Raw genomic sequence first — 8,663 nt, forward strand, 5'->3', positions numbered from 1 at the left:
TGAAAGCCAGTCTGTGTTCTGACCGCTGCACTGAGGGGGCTTCAAGGAGAAAGAAGACAGGAGAGAAGGCTGCTTCTTAGCAAATTCAGCCTAATAAACAAGATTCGAAGACTTGCTTTTTGCCGGGCACTGAGATGGGTGCTGGGCCTGTAACCTCCTGCCTCCCCTCACCTCCCCTTATTAGCATCTATTCTCTGCCAGACTCCAGGACGTGTACCCAAGAGTCTTCGCCTGGTGGAAGAAGCAGGTGCTTGCCTTCAGGATAATAAGTTCCCTGGTGACAACAGTTCCTGTCCTGAAACAATAGTAGCCCACAAGAGGAGCCCTCCATCCAGTTCTGGGAAATCAGGGAAGGCTTCTTAGAGGGGGTGACTTCTGTTGTTCCCACATTGTACGCCACAAATTTCTAAACCTACAGAAAGCCTTACATACTCATTACCTGGGTGTAAGGACTGTTAGTTAACGTCTTGCCAGATTTTTTCTGAACAATACTTTAGGTAAATTTCAGCTGCCGTGGCAGTTCACACCTAAATATTTCAGTACAATTTTTTTAAATGAGGATACTTTATTGTATATAATACTCTTATCACCCGAGCATAAGTCATAATATTCCTTTAATATCCTTAATACCCAGTTCATATTCAAATTTCTCCAGTTATTTCCAAAACATTATTTATGGTTGCTTTGTTTGAAAGAGGATCCAATTCAGGTGGGGGTTCCCTTTAATCTCCAACGTGAAGGGAGGCCGAGGGGGCTCTGTGCACAGAGGAAGGTCCCCAGCAAATTTGCAGGAGGAGCCTGATGTGCCCAGAGCCTGGGGCTGTGAAGAAGTTTCCAGCTGGTTCTTGCAGTGGCCCCCAGGCTTCATGATGTCCCCTCAGGATGGGAAGACCTTGAACCCGTCCTTCAGCCCAGAGAGAGGTTCATCCCTTGATCAGTCGCTCTAGAAACTTCCCCTGATAAGTGATTCCATCATAGCTCACCTCATGCTCATGAGGGGGATGGGTCCCGCCTGGACTCCCAAGACAGTGCTCTTTCTACTGCCTCACACTGCTTCCTCCAAGACAGGAGACCTTCCTTCCATGGGCATGCTGGGACGCTAGGCCAGTGACAGATCCTGACTGTGGGACATCCCAGGGGGCGCTCTCGCTTCCCCAGTTCTCCAATGGGCTGCTGTGGTGTCCCAGGGTGACTCTTCTAATTCTTTTTTTTTCTTTTAAGATTTTATTTATTTATTTGACAGAGAGAGAGATCACAAGTAGGCAGAGAGAGAGAGAGGAGGAAGCAGGCTCCCTGCTGAGCAGAGAGCCCGATGCGGGACTCGATCCCAGGACCCTGAGATCATGACCTGAGCCGAAGGCAGCGGCTTAACCCACTGAGCCACCCAGGCACCCGACTCTTCTAATTCTTGTGCTGATCGTCAGAGAAGGGAACAGTGGCAGTCTCCATTCTGAGCTCTGCCCTTGAGAACAGCTACCTGCCCCTGAGGTGGGCTGGGGGCCACATTTTGAAAATCAGATCCTACTTCCCAGCAGCCACATATCTGTATCTCAGAGATGGCGCTTCTTTCTGTGATGGAAACTCATTCACCTTATTGGCCTTATGTATACTGACAGTCCTGGGTACACACGAGGAACACTTAAACTCGGCCAGTGGGGCTGGAGGGGCCTGAGGCTGGGGCCCCTCTGACCGGCTCTGACTGCCCCCAGCACAGCGCTGTGAAGCCCAGGCATCAGGTGCTGGGTGGGGAGGGGTCTCCCGGGCTCATTAGTAGAGTGTCTTACAGTCCAGCACCTCCATTTGCAGTTAATTGATTTCAACCAAGACACAGAGCAGCCAGAGCACTGAGCACTGGTATCTGCTGACCCATCATGGTCAGGGTCGAAAGAGTGGTGTGGTTCATGGTCTTAATGACCCACTGGTCCCTGGACCAACAGAAACATCTCTGTGTCTGCAGGGATGCCCACTTCAGGATACCCTGCTCCATATCATCATGTACTAACCTAAAGGCCTGGAGACACACCCCGTCCCCACAACTGGACTTGCGTGCTCCCAAAATGCCTCAGGCCCCACGATTCATCCTTCCCCCAGAGAGTATTACTTGTGTAGATGATGAAGCTTCTCCTTGTCCTGGGTATTCCATCTGGATTCACTCTGGGAAGGAAGTAGGGCTGTGGTTTGAACCCGGTATTTTAACTCATAGGTTCTTTTTCAAGATTTCGGTGTTGTATCTTTTAAAAGTATTATTATCTAGAAATACCCATCTGTATATAATAGTAATGGTGATAACAGTTAAAAAATAATCCCTGCTAATAATAGCTTTTATGTATTAGACACTGTTTTAAGGGCTTCGGGCTGTGCAAACATAAATGAACTGTAATTAAATTTAAATACAAGTGTAATTAAATGATTATAATAAATAATCTAATCTTCACCGCACGATGACCCCGTGAGGTAGGTATAACATCATTATCTTCATTTCACAGATGAATCTAAGGGTTAGCAAGGTTAAAGGAGGAAATCTTCTGCCTCCAGAGCCCCGCTTTTAACCACAATGACGTCTATGTTACTTTTGGATGTATTTAAAACAACACCGTACTCCGGAGGAAGTTTTCCAGACTCTGCAGGAAGAAGAGAGAGACCAGCAATTCCGGGAGGGACATCATCTGGAGACTCCCAGATCCCCAGACCTGCTGAGGTTTTGTGAATTGAAGATTCTACACCACCTCATGCTCAACCTTGCAGACTACCTGCGTTAGAATTTCTGGGCGAAAGCAACAAAACTCATTATGTCAAACTTCCCCAAACGACTCAGATGCAGCTGATCTAGGCACCAACCTCAGGGAACCTCAGGCCTACTCCCTCCACTTCACACGACGAGAGACTTGACAGCTAGTCTAGCGCCTTAGAGAACAGGGGTGACATGGGAAGGGTCAGGTGTGGGGGGAGCTATAGGGGAGGGGGCCACTCTTCTCTCAGGTGATTCTCTGGTGGGCAGGTGTCAGCTGGGTTTTCTCTGCACTGGCGGTAAACCCTGAGACAGCTGGGCTCCTCTGTAAGTTGGACACACTCAGTGAACACAAGCTTCCAGAAATGCTCCAGCCGGATATAGAATAGCTATGGGACAGGTGAGTTAGATTCATGTAGGATGTCATATGAAAGGACATGAGCCATGTTTCTCATCTGAGGACATTTACATGAGGTACCCAGGATTCCCCCCATGCCCACAGGCTGAGATGGACCTTGCGTGAGAAGTCCCATGGCAGGAAATTCAGCGTGACATTTATGCTGCGTATTACAACATTGTCAGTTTAATTCCGCATTGGATTTTTGTCTAAGTAGTTGCTGAGTTTTATCACAAGGTGGCGCTAACGGGCTTGGCGGACCATAGTTTTGGGGGGGCAGTTAGGCCTTGAGGTCTTTAAAAAGAAACACCCAAGATTGCTCAGCTTCTTAACTGATCAAATCTCACATTCCCCCCACCCACTCTGCACTTTCTAGTTTTTGAGGGGCACCACCACTCAATGATAAACTGTTATTTTGATATATTAACTCGGACACTTTTTTTTCATGGTTGTGGCTTTGGACTAGTATGATTGGTTAGTCATTTTAAAACTTGATATATTTTTCTTATTACAAGTTCATCATAAACATGTTTATTGCTGTCCATTAGACAGCGAACATATATTAAGGGCTCACTTGAAACCAGGCACATTAGCTGAATGTTTTAAGCACATTTTTCCAGAATCCTCATGATAGTAGTGCCTACCCACTTAGATGGACACCTATTACCCATGTTTTATCTGAGTAGAAAGATGCTTAATTGCCTTTCTCTAATCATAGTGCTGTTTCATTGGGTTTTACTTAACGATTCACCTAGTGTGTCCATTCCATTTATTGCCAAATTTCATTATTTTAGATAAAGCGTCAGAAAACATCTTTACACTTAAAATTTTTCCGGATTCATTGCTGGAGGTGAACTTCTCTCATCTAAATATCTGGAAGGCTCTTGATAAAGATACAGCACCAAATATGAGAAAAATTTCAGGAAAACAAATTCTGGATATTTTATTATATTATATTGTATTATATTAAAGAATTATTGTTCATTTTTCTAGGCATGCTAGTGGTACTGTGGTTACATATTTGGAGAACCTTTCTTGGAGCAGCGATTGGCTCAGTCAGTGGAGCATATGACCCTTGATCTCTGTGTCAGGAGTTCCAGCCTCAGGTGGGTGTAGAGATCACTTCTTAAATAAATTAATCTTTTAAAAAAATAATAAATCTTTCCTAGAGATGCATAGTGAAGTGTTTACAAGTGAAATAATATTACCTAGAATTTACTAAAAAGTAATCCAGTTGAGGAGGGAGTAGGGGATTAATAAAAACAAAAAATTGGCATGTGTTGATCATTGATAAAACTCCATTATGGGTACACAGGTATCCAATAATGCTGTTTTTTCTACTTTTGCTTATGTTTAAAAATTTCTATGATAAAGGGCTTAAAATAATACCCATAAAAATAATCTTATAATCAGAGAAGCTAGACCCGTAATTCCTATTCTGCCTTATTCCGTGAGAAAGGCAGGAAAAATGGGATAGCTCTCCAGAGTAGTTTAGCACATCCCTCTCTTCCCATCGAACAAGAGTTAAGGTCTCCCTAAAACCAAAACATATCAATCATTTTTGTTTTGGTAAGACTTTTCTTTATTTTTAATAGGGTCATAGAGCTGGAGAGGGTCTTTTTTTTAATTTTTTAAAGTTTATTTTTTCTCATTAAAGGCCTCATAAACACCATTAAACATATAAAAGGTTTTTTGATTCAACATTACTTCATAGCTATCTAGTGAGCCCCCTAGCTGGAGTTCTACCAGGTAAGGCAGGTTGAATAAAAACATGAATAAGACAAGGTCTTTATACGCCAAGCTCCCAGGCTAGGGAGAGAGACACATAAGTATCTCTGAATCATGTTAATCTTGCTAAAATCCAGCTACACATGTCGAAAATGCTAGGGAAAAACAGATGGGAATGATTAAAGTTACCTAGATGAGGGTAAAGAAGGCTTATCATAGGAGGTGATATTTGAGCTGGGTCTTAAAATATAAAAAGAAACTGACCAGACATTCAGGCCAGATCACGCATTTAGGAGTGGAGGGCACAGCAAGACCAAAGAAACAGTGTGATGGAGAGGGTCCTTGAGATCTGGCCCTCATTCTTCTAAATGACTGAGATTCCTCTTTTGAATTATAATCAATGCTCTATGACAATTTTGTGCACTCACTTCCAACCCTAGCTTGGGGTAGGCTTCAAGTTTCTGGAACTGTCCAGTGTTCCCTTCCTAGGGGACAACCTCACCTATCGTTTTAAATTTAAAAATTGTGGGGCACCTGGGTGGCTCCGTGGGTTAAAGCCTCTGCCTTCGGCTCAGGTCACGGTCTCAGGGTCCTGGGATGGAGCCTTGCATTGGGCTCTCTGCTCAGTGGGGAGGCTGCTTCCCCTCTCTCTGCCTGCCTCTCTGCCTACTTGTGATCTCTCTCTCTCTCTCTGTCAAATAAATAAATAAAATCTTTTAAAAATAAATAAATAAATAAATTTAAGAAGTGAAATGTTTTGTATGTTCTGGACCAGGGTAAGCATTGAGCATTTGGAGACTCTCCAGGAGAGGTCCCAGCATCACAATGAAAGAGAGTTAGGGGCGCCCGGGTGGCTCAGTGGGTTAAGCCGCTGCCTTCGGCTCAGGTCAGGATCCCAGGGTCCTGGGATTGAATCCTGCATCGGGTTCTCTGCTCAGCAGGGAACCTGCTTCCCCCTCTCTCTCTGCCTGTCTCTCTGCCTGTTTGTGATCTCTCTGTCAAATAAATAAATAAAATCTTAAAAAAAAAAAAGAGAGAGTTAGTTATGCTCTTTTTCCCTCTGCTCTAGCACCCTTCCATTGTTTTACTCCCATCCCTCCCCTCTGGCACTTCTTCCTGGGGCTGGAACCTTCTATCCACCTACCTGCATTCTTGCCCCAGGATACATGGGCTTCACCATGCCAACTCTGCCAGCAAGCACCGCCCCCCCACCCCCACCCCCGCACTCACTCAGGGCAACTTGTCCCCAGGCAGTAGACCCAGAAGAGGAGGCTGAGGAAAGAGTGTGACCAGTCTTGGTTTTTCAGTCTTCAAGAGTCCTTATAGGTGGAATCTTAAAAACAAAAGCAACAGAACTCATAGATGCAGAGAACAGATTGGTGGTGGCCAGAGGTGGCGGTTAGGAGGTGGGTGAAATGCGTAAAAAGGGCCAAAAGTTATAGACTTCCACTTACAAATTAAATAAGTCCTAAAATTTTTTTTAAATAAAAAATAAACATAAAATAAATAAGTCCTGGGATTACAATGTATGCCATGGAGACTCTAGTTGCTAATCCTGTATTGCGTATTTGAAAGTTGCGGGGAGAGTAGATCTTAAAAGTTCCTATGTCAAGAAAAAACATTTTTTGTAACTATGGGTGGCGTTAGATGTTCATTAGTCTGACTGTGGTGATCATTTTGTAATAAACACAGAAATCGCATCAGTATGTTGAACACCTGAAAATAATATAATGTTACATGTCAATTACATCTCCATTAAGAAAGGCAAGAAAAAAATAAACTAGGTGCTTAGTAAATATAAGAAGCCTTCAGCTTTTTTTTTTATTTTTAAAGATTTTGTTTATTTATTTGACAGAGTAGGCAGAGAGGCAGGCAGAGAGAGAGAGAGAGAGAGAGAGAGCGAGAGCAAAGCAGGCTCCCTGCTGAGCAGAAAGCCCGATGTGGGCCTCGATCCCAGGACCCTGGGATTATGACCTGAGCTGAAGGCAGAGGCTTTAACCCACTGAGCCACCCAGGCACCCAAGCCTTCAGCTTTTAATAGATGAGTAATTATAAATATGTTTTTTAACATTTGATATTTAATATTAGATATTCTGGGGGTTGGGGAAGAGTTTTTGAGAGGAACCTAACATTAGCATGCCCCTCTCCCTCTGTTTTTCCCCAACTTGGCCAGAGAAACAGGAATTTCTACCTATCCTTATATATTCCATAGGATTTAGGAAATAAAATCCTTCAAGGGGAGAGAATCCACTCTCTCAAACAGTACTCCTCAGGTTTTTATTCGGTTGGTGGATGTTGGATACAGTCAGTGGAGTCGCTGCTCTCTTCTCATCACACAGAGGAAGAATTTTTGCCCTTTTCCCTAGGCCTTGGAGACTCCCTCCTATGCATTCAGAGTCTGAGCCTCTTTTCTCTCACGGGGCTGCTTTGTTCCCTCGATGGGACATGTCAGGGCGAAGCTTCCAACGCCTAGAAAGAATCGATGTCTGTCCGATCACCAATGGAGTGCGAACGAAAACTCCAGCTCATCCCAACAGCATCTAGCCTAACAGTATCTCAACTGCAGGAACTTTGCCCGTCTGGCCTTCTGGTCGACAAGGCTGAAGGCAGCCAGGACCCTTCCAAGCTCAAGCTGGTGGAATACGTGTCTACAAGAGCCAAGGAGAGGAGAGTTGATGGACGTTTCCTGTTGCCCAACGGGCCCAGAAAGGGCCCTTCTCATGATGGGCCTCATCCTGCAGAAGGAGAGAGAAGCGAGGTATGATTCCTGATCTCCTGGAACTCACCATCCAGGGGTGGAGATGCTAGTAATGACTTGAATCACCCTGTCGGTCAGTGTCACAGAGCAGACACTCGGCAGCACCCGCGGGACCCAGACCACTCTGATTTACAACTCGGGGCCAAAGGAAACGGTCGCCGGGGAGACCGGGCTCAGTTTCACCTTTAGAAAAGGAAGATTCTAGTAAAAGTGAAGAGGCGTTGAGAAGAAGGAGGTAGATATCGGTGAGAAAGGTTGGACAAGTTGGGATTTAAATTGTTGGATGTCCAGAAAGGGAGACAAGGGAAGGAGGTTTCAGGAAGTTCCCTGGACACTCCGTCTGCATAAACACTAACGAGCATTGTAACAGATCTGAGAATTCTATAGCCAAGCTCTTGAAAACGTGACTGAGAAAGAATCACGGCTCCATGGGAGGCTTGAGTGATGCCAATCAGGCCCCACCCAGACTGCCCTGTCCTTTACTGCTATGATCCCCTCCATGGAGATTGCTTGTTCTGGGCACCTCCTGCCTAGACCAGGTCCTTGCAGAGGAGCCCCAAATCTTCTTATCTGGCATTTTATTTTTTGGGGGGGCATCCAAGTATTCTGTTTCCCAAACACCATTAGCACTACATAATGGAAACGGAGAGGGGTGGAGGGAAGAAACACCAGCCATCCTATCACACCACCCCATATCAACGCCTTGAAATTTCCATTTCCGACCCTTTGTGCCAGATGAAGAGAACAGGCCCGCAGGGACAGTGTTTGGTGACCACAGCAGACATTCCCGGGCCTGCCCTGGCCAACACCCCACTCTTACATTTCCTGGCACCAACAGACAGATGGACGTCCTGCCTGCTGGATAGGAAACAGACCACCAGAAATGTGTAACCAGACCAGAAAGGCTAAGATTGCCATCTCTGTTGCAACCTGGCTCTGAGGGGATGTGAGAAACCAGACTAGAGGAGCCAAGTCTGGAGGAGGTGAGCGGTAGCCTGTAGACGTTTTGGAAAGGATTGAGTCAGGGTCAAGGAAGACAGAGAAGCGACCTG

The sequence above is a fragment of the Mustela nigripes genome, chromosome 16, assembly GCF_022355385.1.
Source record: "Mustela nigripes isolate SB6536 chromosome 16, MUSNIG.SB6536, whole genome shotgun sequence".
NCBI classification, from domain to species: Eukaryota; Metazoa; Chordata; class Mammalia; order Carnivora; family Mustelidae; genus Mustela; species Mustela nigripes.